At 33.2% G+C, this 7,571-nt stretch overlaps 1 long non-coding RNA gene across 1 annotated transcript; it reads right to left on the bottom strand.

The window, feature by feature from the left end:
* Window positions 1-6,522: 6,522 nt before the first annotated feature.
* LOC149230133 (uncharacterized) lies at window positions 6,523-7,242 on the bottom strand. The gene is made up of 2 exons (XR_016247351.1): window positions 7,182-7,242; window positions 6,523-7,092 (listed from the first exon to the last, which is right to left on the bottom strand). It is a non-coding gene; the product is annotated as an uncharacterized LOC149230133 (long non-coding RNA).
* Between the last annotated feature and the right edge of the window lie 329 nt (window positions 7,243-7,571).

Below are 7,571 nucleotides of genomic sequence, written 5' to 3'. Positions count from 1 at the left end.
CTATCAAATTAGATACGTCGTATTTGATATTTGGTGAGTTTTTTTCGAATCTATTTCCTTTCAGCACATATATAGGGAACAAAACCAAGTCATGGATCTCCTATCCAAAAGAGGCATTAGCTATGTATCTCAATAAGAACTATATTTTTTCTGAATAGAAGTGGCTCTCTACAATCATGTGAAGGATTTTAAAAATATGATAAGAAAGAAAAATATGAACCAAAATAGAATAGTTTTAAAATTACAGAAGAAACACTTATAAGAGATTTTGAGAAAAATGACCTATATTTTTTATACCCTCTTTTTTAATGAAAAAAGGCCGTAGAGAAAAAAAACAAAACAAACTCAATTTTCATTTACCCACACTGAACTTGAACTTGATGCTTAGCGGCTCACGTTCATTCAACCATACCTCTCTTAATTTGTTTTCTGGCAAACGCTTAAAACAAATCAAGCGTTTGAATGATGCGAAACCAAGGGATATAATCCTGAGTAACAGGGGTTTCAAAATGAAACGCATGCGAAAGCTCATATACCACAAGTATATAAGTCGTCAATACTCCAAACCTTTGTTACACACAGTCCATAGATACTTCAACAAAACACCAAAGCCAACTCCTGTGGCCTGCCCATATCTCTCTTTTACCCGTACAACCGCTCATAAGATTTTGTAAACCCAGCCGGCACGCGGCAAGCCATAAATCCCATGCTATAGGGATTTTAATGCCTTATAGTACGCCCTCTTATGTATGACCATACCATGGCATGCCATGGTTACGGCATCTACACATCACTGATTTCACGTGTACAGTGGGACCCTGTTACATAGATTGAATCTCGGAGGCATAGGTGAGTTGGCCAATCGCAAGTACGTGGTACACCCCCTGCATGATTCCCTTTTCGCTGTGGAATGTACGCTTATCAAGCTTAACGTTACACGTGTAATGCATGATAAGAGAGTTTCAATATTCAATTTAAACTTTGCATCCAATTTCTAGATACTTTAATAATTTTCAGTGCCACTTTCGTTTAAGAACGCATTTAGCTTTGGATTAATATCTTATTCGGTTTGGAACTATTATAACTACATTTATTCGGATGATATACGCGGAAGCTCATAAAAAGTATTATAAAAATATTAATACTATTATTTACTTAACTATATTTATATAGTTAATTATATTTATATTTATATCAAGAATATTTAAATATTATCTTTATTAAATAAATTTTTTAATATAAAAATAAATATAATTAATTAATATTATTATTTTATATTAACTATATTAATGTTTTATATTAAAAATAATTAATATAAATATTGTTTCTAAATAATTTATAGTAATTATTATTAATTAATTAAACATCAAGATTTATGTTTAATCCAAGGACTAATATTAAAAAGCCTGTAAATAACATTATACTTTACAAATATGAACACTCAGATTAATAAATTTAAGGGATTGATATAATAAACTCAAGGAGATAATAAACCCAAGGGATTTATACTAAAAAGCCAAGGGATTAGAAACCCAATGAAATAATATTAAATCCAAGGGATCAATATTATAAACTCAAGGTATAAAAACCCTACGATAAATATTATGAATCCTAAAAAAATCATGGTTGACCATGATTGGTTTTCATATTGAGACAATCTTTTTGACAATGCGACATTGGACCATGGTTGATTTTCATATGGAGACAATCTTTCTAACAATGCGACATTGGATCTTGGCTGATTTTCATATTGAGAAAATCTTTATCACAGTGTGACGTTGGAGTGAGGTTGACCATGATTATAAACCCAATGGATTAATATTAAACCCAAAAATTAATATTATAAACCATATAAATAATATATACCCAAGGGATTGATATTACAAACCCAATGGAATAATAAACCCTAGGGATAAAAATTATAAACCCACGATATATAAACCCTAAGATAAATATTATAAACCCTAAAATAAACATGGTTGATCATGGTTGAGACAATCCTTGTCACAACGCGACGTTAGACCATGGTTCTCTGTGTTACACCATGATTGATTTTCATATCAAGACAATCTTTGTTATAATGCAATGTTGGACCATGGTTGACCATGGTTGATTTTCATATTGAGATAATCTTAGTCACAATACGACACTCGATCATGGTCGACCATGGTTGACCATGGTTGGCTATGATTGACCATGGTTGACCATGATTGATATTATAAAGTTACCCAAAAGAATAATAAACCTAAGGGATTGATCTTATAAACCCAAGGAAATAATAAATCCAAGGGATTAATATTAAAACCCCAAGGAAATAATAAACCCAAGGGATTAATATTTAAACCCCAAGGGAATAATATTAAACCTAAGAGACAAATATTATAAACCCAAGGTATATAAAGCCTAAGATAAATATTATAAACACTAAAATAGACATCGTTGATGATGGTTGACCATGGTTGATTTTCATATTGACATAATCTTGGTCACAATGCGACGTTTGACCATGGTTGACCATGCTTAACCATTGTTGATTTTCATATCAACACAATCTTGGTGAAAATGTGACATTCGACCATGGTTGACCATGATTGACCATGGATGACCATGTTTGATTTTATAAAACATGGCTGACCATGATTAATCAAGGTCGACGATGATTGACCATGGTTGACCATGGTTGATGATGATTATCATATTGAGACAATCTTTGTCAATGCGACGTAAATTATAAATCCAAGGTATATAAACCCTAAGATAAATATTATAAACCCTAAAATAAACATGGTTGACCATGGTTAAGCATGGTTGATTTCCATATTAAGACAATATTTTTCACAATGCGATGCTTGACCATTCTTGACCATGCTTGACCATGATTGATTTTCATATCAAGACAATCTGTCACAATGTGACGTTGGACTATGGTTGATCATGGTTGATTTTCATATTGAGACAATCATTGACAAAATGCGACATTCGACCATGGTTGACCATGGTTGGCTATGATTGACTATGGTTGACCATGATTGATATTATAAACCCAAGGTAATAATAAACCAAAGGGATTGATATTAGAAACCTAAGGGAATAATAAACCCAAGGGATTAATACAAAAACCCCAAGGGATTATGAACCCAGGGGAATATATTAAAACCAAGAGACTAATATTATAAATCGGAGGTATATAAACCCTAAGATAAATATTATAAATACTAAAATAAGCATGGTTGACAATGGTTGACCATAGTTGATTTTCATATTGACACAATCCTTGTCACAATACGACATTGCACCATGGTTGACCATGCTTAACCATGTTTTATTTTCATACCAACACAATCTTTGTGACAATGTGATGTTCATAATGCGACATTCACAATGAGACAATATTTGTCACAATGTGGCATTCGACTATGATTGACCATGATTGAATTTATAAAACATGGGTGACAATGATTGATACTTTAAACCCAAGGGATAAAAATTATAAACCCAAGGTATATAAACCCTAAGATAAATAATATAAACCTTAAAATAAACATGGTTGACCATGGTTAACCATAGTTGATTTCCATATTAAGAGAATCCTTATCAGAATGTGACGTTGCACCATGGTTAGCCATGCTTAACCATGATTAATTTTCATATCACGACAATATTTTCCACAATGCGATGTTGGACCATGGTTGACCATGATTGATTTTCATATTGAGATAATCATAGTCACAATGCGATATTCGATCATGGTTGACCATGGTTGAATATGATTGACCATGATTGATATTATAAATCTAAGGGAATAATAAACCCAAGGCATTGATATTATAAACCCAAGGGAATAATAAACCAAAGGGATTAATACTAAAACCCATAGGGATTATGAACCCAAGGGAATAATATTAAATCCGAGAAACAAATAGTATAAACCCAAATTATATAAACTGTAAGATAAATATTATAAACACTAAAATAAATATCATTGGCAATGGTTAACCATGGTTGATTTTCAAGACAATCCTTGTCACAATGCGACGTTGGACCATGGTTGACCATTCTTAACCATGGTTGATTTTCATATCAACACAATCTTTGTGACAATGCGACCTTGACCATAGTTGACCATGATTGACCATGGATGACCATGATTGATTTTATAAAACATGGTTGACTATGGTTCACCAAGGTTCACCATGATTTACCATGGTTGATGATAATTATCATATTGAGACAATCTTTGTCATAATGCAATGTAAATTATAAACTCTAAGATATATTATAAATTATGTTGATTTCGAAAGGTGAATCTACTATGTCCTCTTTTATCTCGAATTGAAATAATGCAAGTGCAAAGGAGAAGACATTATCTATGTAGTTACCTGAGACATGTGGTCCATGGGCTATTACAAAATGTAAACCCTCTCAATTGTGCTCTCTTTGTCTCTATCCACTCTGAGCTACCTAAACTTGACATGTGGCACATATTCTATAAGGTATTGTAAAGTTCAATAGGATGCTTAATTTGTTCTACCTAATGGAATTTAGGTAAGACATTATGTTGCATTGAGTTGTGTACATTATGTTACAGGGCTCCAAAGATAAATAAAGGAATTGTTAATATATATATATATATATATATATATAAAATAAAACTTAAATAATACTACACCACTTATCAATAAATTTTTCATCTCTAAATGTTAGTAGTTAAGTGGTAAAGGCTCAAATCATTATCTATTTTTGCAGATTTTCTTATATGGCATGTATAGTGTACTTTTCTTTTTCATAAATTCAACTTTAGTTTTCTTTTTCATAAATAAAAAATTAAAATAAATCTAAATCCATATATATGCTCTCTGCATGTACATGATATATCTATTATTATAACTAAGCAAAGTTCCTTGGTAATGATATGTTTTTTCATGCGTGCAACATTGAGTAAGATATAAATATAAAAGTAACTTAACTTGCAAACTTGATAACTTGTACATGAAACAAATAAATCCATTCTAACTACATTCCTCAAACCTGATGTAACATTGATAGAATATAACATCAAATCCACATCATGAATTTAAAAGTCAATGAAGACATTGTCATACACACAAGTTCAAATTCATGTATTTGTATTCCAAATTTGTCTAGTTATACATTTTTCTTTTCTACAAAATGGAACTTCATTCCCAACATAGATAATGGAAGTTCATGCCCATGAATGACATTATGGAAATGCCGCCTCACAACTGATCTAGAAATTGGGTGTATAAGTCACCATCGCCACTCTTGGCACTCCCAAGTGCATTTCCAAAGTGATATTGCTGCAAAAATTCAATAACCAATTAGTTGTAAAATCCAAAATGCATATAATCAATTTCGTTAATTAATGATAAGTTTTTGGTCAACTACTCATTCTCACCATGAAGATCTAAGGCAATGGAGAAGACTGCCCTTCCTGGGTAGATGGTGGAGCACTTGGTGATGGATATAGGCATGGTTCAGGGGTGATGGATAAAGGCATGGTGGGAGAAAAATTGGAAAAATGTAGTGGGTTGGGGCGATGATACATCCCTATTGGTTGTACGATAGTGGGAATAACCCTAGGGCGAGCGATCACCCTAGGGGGGGAAATTGGAATGTTGAGGGTGGATGATTGGAACAATGAGAAGGGCGGATGGTTAAAGGGGAGGGGTGGGAATTGGGAAGGGTTTGGGGAGTCGGTTATAGGCATGGGAGAAGTTATGAAGGAAAAAGGTGGTGGGTGTGGCCGACAATACATCCCCATTGGTTGTACAATAGGGGGAAGCACCCTCGGGGAGGGAATTGGGATAGTACTGATTGGACAAGTGCTCCCAATGCTATAGTTTCTTTCATCGACATGCTCATCAAATAATTGGAGTCGACAAGTTGGCCTGTCAACTGTAACAACAAAAAAAGTTCATATAGTTATGCCTATGCATTGCAAATGATAGTATATCATATTTCACATGAAAAAATGCATAACATCAGATTTACCATTTTTGTGTATAATAGAATGTTGCACTAACTCAGGCATGTGGTCCACAGTTCTTTGTCGTTGAGAAGACAACTCCAGCTGTTCATTCATGCTCTTTTTTTTTGCACGAACTCGTCCAACCCTTTCAAATTGTAGTTTATCTTTCCCTGTATTTGACTTGTGACCACAACACCTTTTCTTATTGACTGGGCTCAAGAAACTATGTTTTCTCTTGGTAGTGATCTTGGATGGAGTTATAGTATTGAAAAACATTTTGTTGTATTCTTGACATACTTTGTCTACCAAGTTGTTTAATGCATATGCCTGTTCCAAATTTGTAGGTATTATGGATCTCAATTTCTCATGAGTTGATGAGTTAACACGTTTCATCTCATCATCTTCAAATAATGCACTATCTGGTCGTACATTGGTCGTTTCAACATTATATGAGAAATTATCTAAATTATCATTGCTTGTTTCATTATGATAATTTAGAATGGGAGGAGAATCAAAGCATGGTAGAAGCTCTGTTTGGATTTCTGGGCCCAATATAGGTGACTCATTCAAATCAAATAAAATTCTAGGAATTTCTGTAGTAGGATTAGTGACATTAGGGAATACATTTTCACCCAAGCTAATGTTACTTGCCAACATCTCAACTTTCAATACATGTTTACAAATGTTTCCATTTAAGGCCCACTTGCAATTACAAAAGTGTAGAGTGGAATCTTTATATATGACATTGTACCAAATATCACGAGTATTGTTATTTTGGCTACGAACCCAATAATCGTTGTTACTCTTTTCATCAGGCACACAATCTTCATTTGGGATTTGGTTAGCTCTACACCTGGATGAATTCAACTGTTCCTCAATTTTTCTGGGTCGTACAAAACCAGCTTCTTTTAAACGTTGCATATGATTGTAATATAATACAACCTTTGTCAACAACACATAAATCAACCAATCAACCCGCCTATGGCATGCATTGTTTTTCTCACTTAGGTACCTCTGCTTGATATACCGATGGTAAGACTCAATTGCATTATTTGTATTTTGATTGGAATGTGGAAAATTTCTGTACGCTTTTGCCCACATATCTGTAGAAAGAAATTTATTGGTTATGAATTAATAACTATACATATGACATGCAAAAAAGAGTCATTAAAGCCACTTATAAGAAACTTACATATTTTGTTGTTGGCTAACCAAGTTGCTTTAAAATATTCCAAAAACTTTGTATGGTCACTGAATCCTTCAAACAAATTTTCAACTGCCTTTTTTACAGATTCATCATCTGCACATGTGTGCATGATTTCTCCTAAAGCACGGAAAATTCGGATTTGGTTTTCCCTTCCTTGGACTTTGTTTCCAACATTCTTCAACCATGCACGACGAACATGCCACACACATAATAATATTGTACAGTTGATTGAAGACCTGGAATAACATAATTTTTAGAGAGAATATACATTAAGAATATTTTTATGTCTCTTATAAAAAGAATAAACACATCACCTTAATGCTTCAATTTCAGCAGTAGCATCATCTGTAATGAAGGCTTTAACATGCCAATCTG

The sequence above is a fragment of the Pinus tabuliformis genome, chromosome J, assembly GCF_031772625.1.
Source record: "Pinus tabuliformis cultivar Carrire ecotype Pingquan chromosome J, CPIR1, whole genome shotgun sequence".
NCBI lineage: Eukaryota > Viridiplantae > Streptophyta > Pinopsida > Pinales > Pinaceae > Pinus > Pinus tabuliformis.
The sequence above is the reverse complement of the archived record's forward strand: the minus strand, read 5'-3'. Positions and strand labels throughout refer to the sequence as shown.